The 10157-nt window shown below is 52.9% G+C and overlaps 1 pseudogene; it reads left to right on the forward strand.

Moving 5' to 3' along the window:
* The first annotated feature begins 936 nt into the window (after window positions 1-936).
* Window positions 937-8446, forward strand: LOC116495046 (annotated as a pseudogene).
* Window positions 8447-10157: the final 1711 nt, after the last annotated feature.

Below are 10157 nucleotides of genomic sequence, written 5' to 3' on the forward strand. Positions count from 1 at the left end.
TGAATAATTCCGTTTTCTCAAGAGAAGCAACACATGATACAGAAAGAAGGCAAAGGAAGCAGGTTTGCTGTTGTTTGGCATGTGCTTTCTCTGCTCAGTGTGTGCTGTGAGGTGAGGAGACAGGTCTGCCAGCAGGAGGGGGACCTGAGGAAAACACCCCCAGTCACTTGGCTCCTGCAGCCAGAGGTAAGAGACTGCGGTCAGGCCCAGGGATGTGAAATGAACCCGTAGGGCTGGAGAATGGGCATTGCCTCAATTCATTACCCCAGTTCAATTTCCAGAGCCTAGGTCTACACTCAGGAGAATTTTCTCTTTGTGTATTGATCAGTTTTGACAATAAGGTGTGTTTTGTTGCAACTCTATTTTGACTGAAAAACTTGGAGTAGCTCTGGTAAATATCTTATTTAATCATATGGAAGAGGTTGAATGCTTTCATTCTGCAGGTATCAGCCTCTGTAATGGGCTTGTTTGACGCAAGCCAGCAAGGTAATTTAAAATGTTTTTTTTTTTTTTTTTTGTTAAAAAAAAAACAATGTTAAAGGAAAACATATTTTGCAAATAACTTCCCTTACCCATACGTTGCATTCCTAAAACATCACTTGGAATGCCTTAACAGTTTCAAAATAGGTTTTGTTTAAGTGGTAGCATTGTCAGGAAATGCAGGGTTGCTGGAGAAGTTTTAGTTCAGTGAAATGACATTGATCATAAGCCACTCTGCTGTCCTATTAGCCAAGAGCACGGCAGTTGCCGTAGCTTTGTCTGATGTGGCCCTCTGTGCCAGTGGGAATGCCATGTGAGAGCTGTGGTCTCGGGGCTGTGCTTAATTAGGTCCATAACTGATAGCAAACAAATCAACTGGCACCGCAGGAAGGTGCTTTTCTTTTATTTGTTTATCCATGCAATCTGCACAAGCCCCGTAGCTAAGTAAAGCACTTTATGCACATGAATGCAACTCTTCGTGGCATGCCTGCTCTCCTTCCAGAGCTCTCCTGGTGCAATGGAAGGCACACTGAGCCAGATATCAGGACAGAGCAAAGATGTACCGAGCTCCCTAACCCCAGGAGAGCCTCCTATCAATTTTACATGTGTCAGGTTGGAGGAGAATGAGCCCACAGACTTCAGCACCAAGGATTTCATCCTGAAGAAAGCCAGAGAGGTCTGCAAATGCAATCATCAAACCACCATCACCTTCTTCTGTCGGCTGTTCCCAGTGCTGGACTGGCTGCCCCGGTACAATGTCAGGACTCAGTTCCTTGGGGGTGACATATCTGGGCTCCTGGTGGGGACAGTTACCATCCCTCAGTCCATCTCGTACTCACTGCCATGAGTGTACATGAGCCAGGATCTCATCTACGGAATCTACACCAACTTCTTCTGCAATATCATCTATGTGGGGCCACTTCACGACACAACTTCGTCGGATCCTTCGGGGTCCTTTGCCTGATAATCAGGCAGTCTGTGAACCGGCACCTCCAGCTAGCAGGGTACAATGACAGCAGCACTGGCTCTCTGCTGGTGGACAATTCCACCTTCCCTGGGAACGGGATGGCTACCTGTGACAGAAGCTGCTACTGTGGCCCTTTCCCTGAGCTTCCTGGTTGGCCTTTACCAGGTACGGATGTTCACTGCTGTGCTGTTTCCTCTCTGTCCTTTCCCTGCTAGGAACTTCTGAGCTTAACAGCTCTAAGTCCCAGTCTCACTTCAGACTTAAAAGCCATGAGCAATGTTTCCTAACGTAACTAGACCCTTGACCCAACTGTAGTGATTTGGAAAGCCCAAACACAGCTGAATTTGGGGGTTTGCTTCCCCCGTGTGATAGGCCAGGTGTCTGGATGTGTCTGAAACATGCTTAGGAGCAGATGCGAGGGAAGAAAGGGAACCGTGAACCACCTTCCCACCACCCCAGTCCTACCTGAGCTGATGACTGGGCAGGTCAGAGCAAGTTAGGGTGGGCAAGAACAGCCCTCAAGGACCCCACCATCAGCAGGGCCTCCATTAAAGGCCGCACAGTGTCCCCAGTGGAAGGGTCTTGTGGTCAGTGGACAGCTTCAGGCCCTCCCACTGTGACAATTAAAGTCACTGCGCTGCACTGTCTTGATGCCACTGAGAGATGCTAATGGCTGTTTGGATGTGGCTGCTCCCTGCACCTTCAGAGTTAACTGTGAGCCCTTATTACCTGAAGGAGACAGCAACCAGGATCATGTAGGCTTCTTTGTATGGCATCTCCAGCCACAGACAAGTCTTCTAGGTAGCTCTTTAGTTCTTCGTACCACAGATTAACTCCTTAAGAAAGAGGCCTCAGTCTCACGCAGAATGCTCAGCAGGCTGGAGAGCTGGACGGGTTGAAGTGGAAGCAGACTGCCAGAAGTTGCCCACCACCTCTTCTATCCCTTCTCATGGATCCTAATGATACAGCTGGCTTGCATTTCAGATCCTGCTGGGGGTTTTACAGCTGTGCTTTGTGGCTGTCTACCGGTCAGAACCTCTCCTCAGTAGCTTTGTGACCTGCTCCAGCCTCACCATTATCACCTCCCAGATGAAATACCTCCTGGGACTGAAAATCCCTTGGCACGAAGGTGTGGGCTCCTTCATCCTGATGTGGCTTGACCTTTTCAGGTACATCCAGAACACCAACATAGAATCATAGAATCATAGAATATCCTGAGTTGGAAGGGACCCTTAAGGATCATCAAGTCCAACTCTTGACACCGCACAGGTCTACCCAAAAGTTCAGACCATGTGCCTAAGTGCACAGTCCAATCTCTTCTTAAATTCAGACAGGCTCGGTGCAGTGACCACTTCCCTGGGGAGCCTGTTCCAGTGTGCAACCACCCTCTCTGTGAAGAACCCCCTCCTGACGTCCAGCCTAAATTTCCCCTGCCTCAGCTTAACCCCGTTCCCGCGGGTCCTGTCACTGGTGTTAATGGAGAAAAGGTCTCCTGCCTCTCGACACCCCCTTACGAGGAAGTTGTAGACTGTGATGAGGTCTCCCCTCATCCTCCTCTTCTCCAGGCTGAACAGGCCCAGTGACCTCAGCCGTTCTTCGTACGTCTTCCCCTCAAGGCCTTTCACCATCTTCGTAGCCCTCCTCTGGACACTTTCCAACAGTTTCATGTCCTTTTTATACTGTGCCCAGAACTGCACACAGTACTCGAGGTGAGGCCGCACCAGCGCAGAGTAGAGCGGGACAATCACCTCCCTTGACCTACTAGCGATGCCGTGCTTGATGCACCCCAGGACACGATTGGCCCTCCTGGCTGCCAGGGCACACTGCTGGCTCATATTCAACTTGCTGTCTACCACGACCCCCAGATCCCTCTCTTCTAGGCTGCTCTCCAGCGTCTCATCGCCCAGTCTGTACATGCAGCCAGGGTTTCCCCGTCCCAGGTGCAGGACCCGGCACTTGCTCTTATTGAACTTCATGTGGTTGGTGATCGCCCAGCTCTCCAACCTGTCCAGATCCCTCTGTAAGGCCTTTACGCCCTCATTTGAGTCCACAACTCCTCCAAGTTTGGTGTCATCAGCAAACTTGCTCAAAATACCCTCTATTCCTACATCCAGATCGTTTATAAAAATATTGAAAAGTACCGGCCCTAAAATGGAGCCTTGAGGGACCCCACTGGTGACCGCCCGCCAGCCTGACGCAGCCCCATTTACCATAACCCTTTGGGCCCTGCCCGTTAGCCAATTGCTCACCCATCGTATGATGTTTTTATTTAGCTGTATGGTGGACATTTTGTCCAGTAGGATCCTATGGGAAACCGTGTCAAAAGCCTTGCTGAAGTCCAAAAAAATCACATCAGCTGGTTTCCCTTGGTCCACCATACGGGTGATCTTATCATAAAAGGAAATCAGGTTAGTTAGGCAGGACCTACCCTTCACAAACCCATGCTGGCTGGGACCAATGACTGCTTTGTCCCCCAGGTGCGCCTCAATAAGTTCGAGAACCAACTTCTCCATGATTTTACCAGGCACTGACGTGAGACTGACAGGCCTGTAATTGCTAGGGTCTTCTTTCTGACCCTTCTTGAAAATTGGCACAACATTTGCCAGCTTCCAGTCTACTGGGACCTCTCCAAATTCCCAGGATCGTTGAAAAATAATTGAAAGAGGTTCCGCGATGATGTCCGCCAGCTCTTTCAGCACCCGGGGATGAATCCCATCCGGACCCATGGACTTGTAGGGATCCAGGTGGAGTAGCAAATCCCGCACACGTTCAGGGTCAGTTGGGAGTTTGTCATCCCCACCGTCCCGGTCCTCCAGCTCAGGGCACCCTGGGTCCCGAAGCCCATCATCGGCATTGAAGACAGAGGCAAAGAAGGCGTTAAGCGTCTCTGCTTTGCCTATGTCATCGTCTGTGAGGAGACCTTCCCTATCAAGGAGCGGCCCTATGTATTCTTTAGTTCTCCTTTTTCCATTTACATATCTAAAAAAACCCTTTTTATTTTCTCTCACAGACACAGCCAGCTTCAACTCTAGCTGTGCTTTGGCCACACGAACTTTCTCCCTACAAACACGAACAGCATCCCTGTATTCTTTCCATGACACCTGGCCCTCCTTCCAGTAGCGAAACACTCTCTGTTTCCGCCTAATCTCCATTAGAACGTTCCTGTTCAGCCACGCCGGCCTCCTGCCCCGCCTGCCTGACTTGCGATATTTAGGAATTGCCTTATCTTGTGCTTCTAGGAGGCATCGCTTAAAGAGTGACCAGCACTGGTGGACATCGAGGCCTTCAAGAGCAGTTTCCCAGGGGACCTTGCTTACTAGTTCCCTGAGCAGCCTGAAGTCCGCTTTCCCCATATCTAGGGATGAGGTTTTGGTGGCACTTTTCCTTCTGTCACCATAAATTTTGAACTCAACCACTTCATGGTCCCTATGACCGAGGCGGCCACCAATCACCACATCTCCCACCAGACCCTCTCTGTTTTCTAGCAACAGGTCTAGGAGGGCACCTTTCCTAGTTGGCTCCGTTAGCACCTGCACCAAGAAGTTATCATCTGGGTGCTTCATGAACCTCCTGGACTTGCTCGTGTCAGCCATGTGGCACTCCCAGTTAACGTCCGGCAAGTTGAAGTCCCCCATAAGGACAAGGGGAGTTAATCTCGAGGCCTCTCTTAGTTCTGTAAAGAATAATTTATCGGCGCTATCGTCCTGGCCAGGCGGTCTGTAATAGACTCCCACAACGACATCCCCTTTATTCGTTCGTCCCTTGATCCTTACCCAGAGGCTCTCAACTTTGCCATTGCCGACCTGAAGTTCCACACAGTCCAGCCCCTGCTTCACATACATCGCCACCCCACCACCTCGCCTACTCTGCCTGTCCCTCCTGAAGAGCCTGTAACCATCTATCGTAACACCCCAGTCACAGGACTCATCCCACCAGGTTTCGCTTATGCCGATGATGTAGTTGCGGGACTGGGCCAGGACTTCTAGCTCATCTATTTTATTCCTCATACTGCGTGCGTTTGTGTAAAAGCATTTCAAGTGCGTCTCCTTACACTCAGCACCTTGTGGATCTGACCGAAGGACCTCACTGGCACACAGCCCCTCTGATTCTAGCGTACCATCCCTTAGGTCTTCACCGGCACGCCTGGTTTTAGCCCCTTCCCCCTTCGACTCTAGTTTAAAGCCCTATCTATCAGCCCTGCCAACTCCTGACCCGAGAGAGGCGCATCCCATCCGGTGCCATCAGGCCCGGTGTAGCATAGACCTTCCCGTGATCAAAGAAACCGAAATTCTGCCGGTCACACCAGTCTCGAAGCCACGAGTTTATGTGAACAGCACGCCTTTCAGCTTCGATCCCCCCTATCGGAAGGACAGAGGCAAACACCACCTGCGCCCCTGATCCTCTAAGTAGTCACCCCGAATCCCTAAAGTCTCTTTTGATCGCCTTCGGACTTCTCGTTGCTACTTCATCGCTACTAGCCTGAAAGACCAGTAGCGGGTAGTAGTCAGTGGGCCGTACCAGGCGCTTGACTTTCTTGGCAAAGTCTCTCACCCGAGCCCCAGGGACGCAACAGACTTCTCTGCGGGTTGGGTCCGGTTGGCATATCGGTCCCTCTGTCCCTTTCAGGAGGGAGCCCCCCATAACAATAGCCCTTCTTTCTTTTTTGAAGGATGATGTGGCAATGCGACGTGTAGGTCGCCTTGTCTTAGGCGCCCCCTCCAACTGGGACGGGTTTTTGTCTACTTTGTCATTTAGATTGTCTTGCTCTAGTCCTTCATATCGATTATTTAAGGGTAGATGAGAAGGTGAGGTGGGCAGAGAGAGGGCTCGCCTACCACCCCGAATAGGCACCTGCCTCCATTCCCCCCCTTGATCTAGGTCTCCTCCCGCTGCCTGGCAGGAGGAGGGAACCTCCGTCTTCTGCATAACAGGAGACGCCTGTGCTGTGGCAGGCTCGTGAGCCGGCCTCAGAGAGGGTAGAGCGCACCTCCACCAGTCAATTTCCCTCTCTGATTCCCTGATGCTCCTGAGCCTGTTCACCTCCTCCCGGAGCTCTGCTACCTGGCTGAGCAGTTCTTCAACCTGGGCACACCTCCCACAGGCATACCCACCACTGCTGTCGGAGACCGACAGAAGGCTGGGGCACACTCTGCAGCCCAGGACCTGGACGGCTGCGTGTTTCCCCGAGCCCTCCGTCTGAGTAGCCACACTGGCGACCGTGGCTGGAGATGCCGCACGAGATGCGGAGGCCACGGTTTTCTGCCTGGTTGATACCATGGTCAGGTTCTGCGCAAGCAGGTTACAAGAACCGAAGGGAGAGGCAGCTGCAACAGAGCGACGATGGGCCCCCCGCTCGCCCTGCCCACGCGAACTGCCGCGCAAACTGCCACGCCCTTCGACGTGCCACGCCCTGTTTGCCTGTCCTGGTCGCCGCGCTCCTGGTCGCTCGCGCTCGGGAGCTAGGGAGCTAGGGGCAACTTTTAAACAGCCGGGGAGGGGACACTGCTGGCTCCGCCCTCGCCTCGTCAGCCTCCCTCGCGAGGACTGCCGGGTCCCGGCGGCTCCCCCGAGTGGCCTCGATGCCGGACAAAAAGCCCTGCCCGCCTCAGTCCCCTGCTCCGCTGCAGAACACGTCTGCCCCGGAGCCGATCGCCTCAGCAAATCTGCGACCTGCTCACCAGCCTCATTGCTTTGGCCATCATAGTGCCTGTCAAAGAGCTCAATGATCGGTGTGAGGACAGGATGAAAGCCCCGTTCCCCATACAGCTGCTTGTGGTCATTGTAGCCACGGTGGTATCTTACTACTTCAACTTTCAAGAGCGATACAAGTCGGCTGTTTGTGGGGCTATCCCCACTGGTTTCAGGAAACCCACTCTGCCAGATACGAAGCCGTTCTCCAGCTTGGCAGTCGATGCCCTGCCCATTGCTATTATTGGCTTTGCTATGACTGTCTCCCTGGCAGAAATCTTTGGCAAAAAGCATGGCTACACCATCTGTGCCAACCAAGAGATGATCGCCATTGGCATGTGCAACCTGATCCCGGCTTTCTTCTACTGCTTTGCCAGCTCCGTGGCCTTGACCAAGACTCTGCTGAAGGAGTCCACGGGGACGCAAACCCCGATCTTTGGCCTGGTCACCTCACTGGTGCTGCTACTAGTGTTGCTGTGAATCATGCCACTCTTCTACTCGCTGCAGACCTCCATCCTGGGGGTGGGCACCATTGCCAACCTGCGGGGGGCCTGAGGAGGTTCTGCAACATCCCTGACATGTGGCAGCTCAGCAAGCTGGACAGAGTGGTGTGGTAGACAACCATGCTGGCCTCCACGCTGACCACCACGGAGATCAGGCTCCTCGTGGGCATCTGCTTTGCTCTGCTCTGCATCATCTTCCACATGCAGAGACCCAGGGCCACGCTCCTGGGCAAGGTCAGCAACACAGATCTATGAGGACCAGGCCACCTACAAGCAACTCAGCAGTATTGCCAACATCAAAATCTTCCGCTTCGAGTTGTCCCTTTACTATGCCAACAAAGATTATTTCAAGACTGTTCTCTACCAGAAAACTGGGTTAAATCCCATCCTGCTGGCTGCTAGGCATCAAAGGGTGGAAAGCCAGGCAAATGCAGACACAGGCAACGGTGAGAGATTTTTTGGCACTGGGTTTGTCTGCCTGAAACCTGCCAAGACGAGGGCCGAGAAGTCACCCCCAGATGTCTGCCCTCCCTCCGTAGATACACACACCTTAATCATTGACTGTGGGGCGATGCAGTTCGTAGATACCGTGGGTTTCTTCATGTTGAAGGACACACATCATGACAACAAGGAGATTGGTGTCCAGGTGCTCCTGGCCAACTGCAGCCCTTCCATCCGCCACCGCTTTCCACAGCGTCCTGATGCAGCACAGGTTGCTGAGCAGTGGTATCAGGTTCATCAAGAGAGCAGGGAGAAAAAGGATCCGCTCCTGGACCCTGAAGACCCACACATCCAGATGTCTTTGTAGATCTGTGCATGAGGAATGGTTTCTAATGAGGGTGGGCTTAGTACGTGCTTCAGAGCAATTTCAGTTTTCATGTGATAAGAGCATGAAAAAAAACAAAGGAACTGTGAGCAACAAGCAAGGGGCAAAAGTACTGGGGATGGAGGGGGTTCAGCAGAGATTGCCCCTAGCCTGAGAGGCATTTCAGGGTTGGTTGTGTGGGCTGGGAGCCTGGCTGGCTTTTACCCTTCTCCCTTTGGAAAGGGCTGATGGCAAGAGACAGTGAGCAGTGACGTGGGCCTCCCGGCTTCCCCAGGGGTCGTCCACATGAGATGCCACCCTGCGGTGCCTCTCCCACTGGCTGTCTGCTCCTTCCCGACCCACCCAGCACACCTGCCGCCACCTGGCTCCCGCTCTGTCGCCGGGCTTGTGTGGGCACTGGGTGGCAAGCGTGAGCTGCGCTGCACAGCCCGCAGCCTTTGCACAGGCCCCCAGGTGCTGCCCTGGTCCCTTTGCCGGCTGAATCTGCAGGCAGGCCCTGCCTGCCCCTCTGGAAGGAAGGGTCTGCGTGTATTCCCTCTGACCCTTCTGCTTGCAGTCATCCATGAGAGCAGACCCCAGCCCCGCTGAGTGCAAGGGGACCCCAGCCAACTGCGGCATGCATTTCCAAAGGCCTGGGGAGCCCCTGGGTGCTATCACAAGGGAGCACTTGGCCACCTCCCGGCTGGGGCTGTGTCCCTTGGAGCCTGGCTGATGTTTGGAGGTGGCCTGGACCCCACATTGACCACTGGGGCCAGCAGTATGGGACATCCTTGTCCCTTACAGCTGCAGTCCTCGGGCAGCAGCATCTCTAACTGTGCTGTGTGTGCAGTGGAAATCACAGCAGAGGCTTTGCACGGGCTTGTGGAGAGAAGCCTGGGGTGGGGGGGCAGGCTTGATGCAGGAGAAAAGGGAAGTGCAGAAGGTCGGATTCATAAAAGACAAGAGTGGAGCCTGCTAAATCTGGAACTGTCTTGATCCTCCTTTTTGTCCTCAGTGACAACAACAAACAAACAAATGAAAAAACACCACCAATGGCAATGTTCTCCAACCCAGCACCAAGGAAAAGCTGCTCTACGGAGCACACTTAGGAGCATTCATAATGCAATTATAGCTTAGGGAGTTTCGTTCTAGGTGCAACTCCAGTGTCCATACCCAGAATAATTAGGGAAAGGGCTGCAAGAATCCCCTCTTGTGCAATCTCTTGAAAATCGCACAGTGGAGAAATGTACATCCCAAGGCATCTTTGGGTGCCAGACTGCGAGGCCACTCATGAACCTCCTGAAACATGGGGAGTTTGGGCCCAGCTGAACAAGGGGTGACACCGAACATTCCCCCTTGCTCCTTCCCTGACTGACACACATCCGTTTGTTGCCACTTTCATTTTGGACTGGCCTTCTCCACGCTACATCCACCCCGAGTCAGTGTGGGAAATAAATCACAGAGGCTCATTTGTCTTCCAAACACCCTACGGCAGAGAGTTTAATAGCCCCTCAGTGGCCACAAAACAAAAGCAGCAAACACAGCAACAGCAAAGCACTTCCCTTAAAAGCAAACTAGTTTTAGAAGACTGCTGTGATTTGCCCCAGCCAGCAGCTCTTGCTCAGCCGCTGTGTGGGGCTCAGGACGTTCTGCTACAGGGCAGGACGGGTGCCTTGCTCTGCTGTGGTTCCATGATAGATTGCAAAGAACTCCC

The sequence above is a fragment of the Aythya fuligula genome, chromosome 14 (genome assembly GCF_009819795.1).
Source record: "Aythya fuligula isolate bAytFul2 chromosome 14, bAytFul2.pri, whole genome shotgun sequence".
NCBI classification, from domain to species: Eukaryota; Metazoa; Chordata; class Aves; order Anseriformes; family Anatidae; genus Aythya; species Aythya fuligula.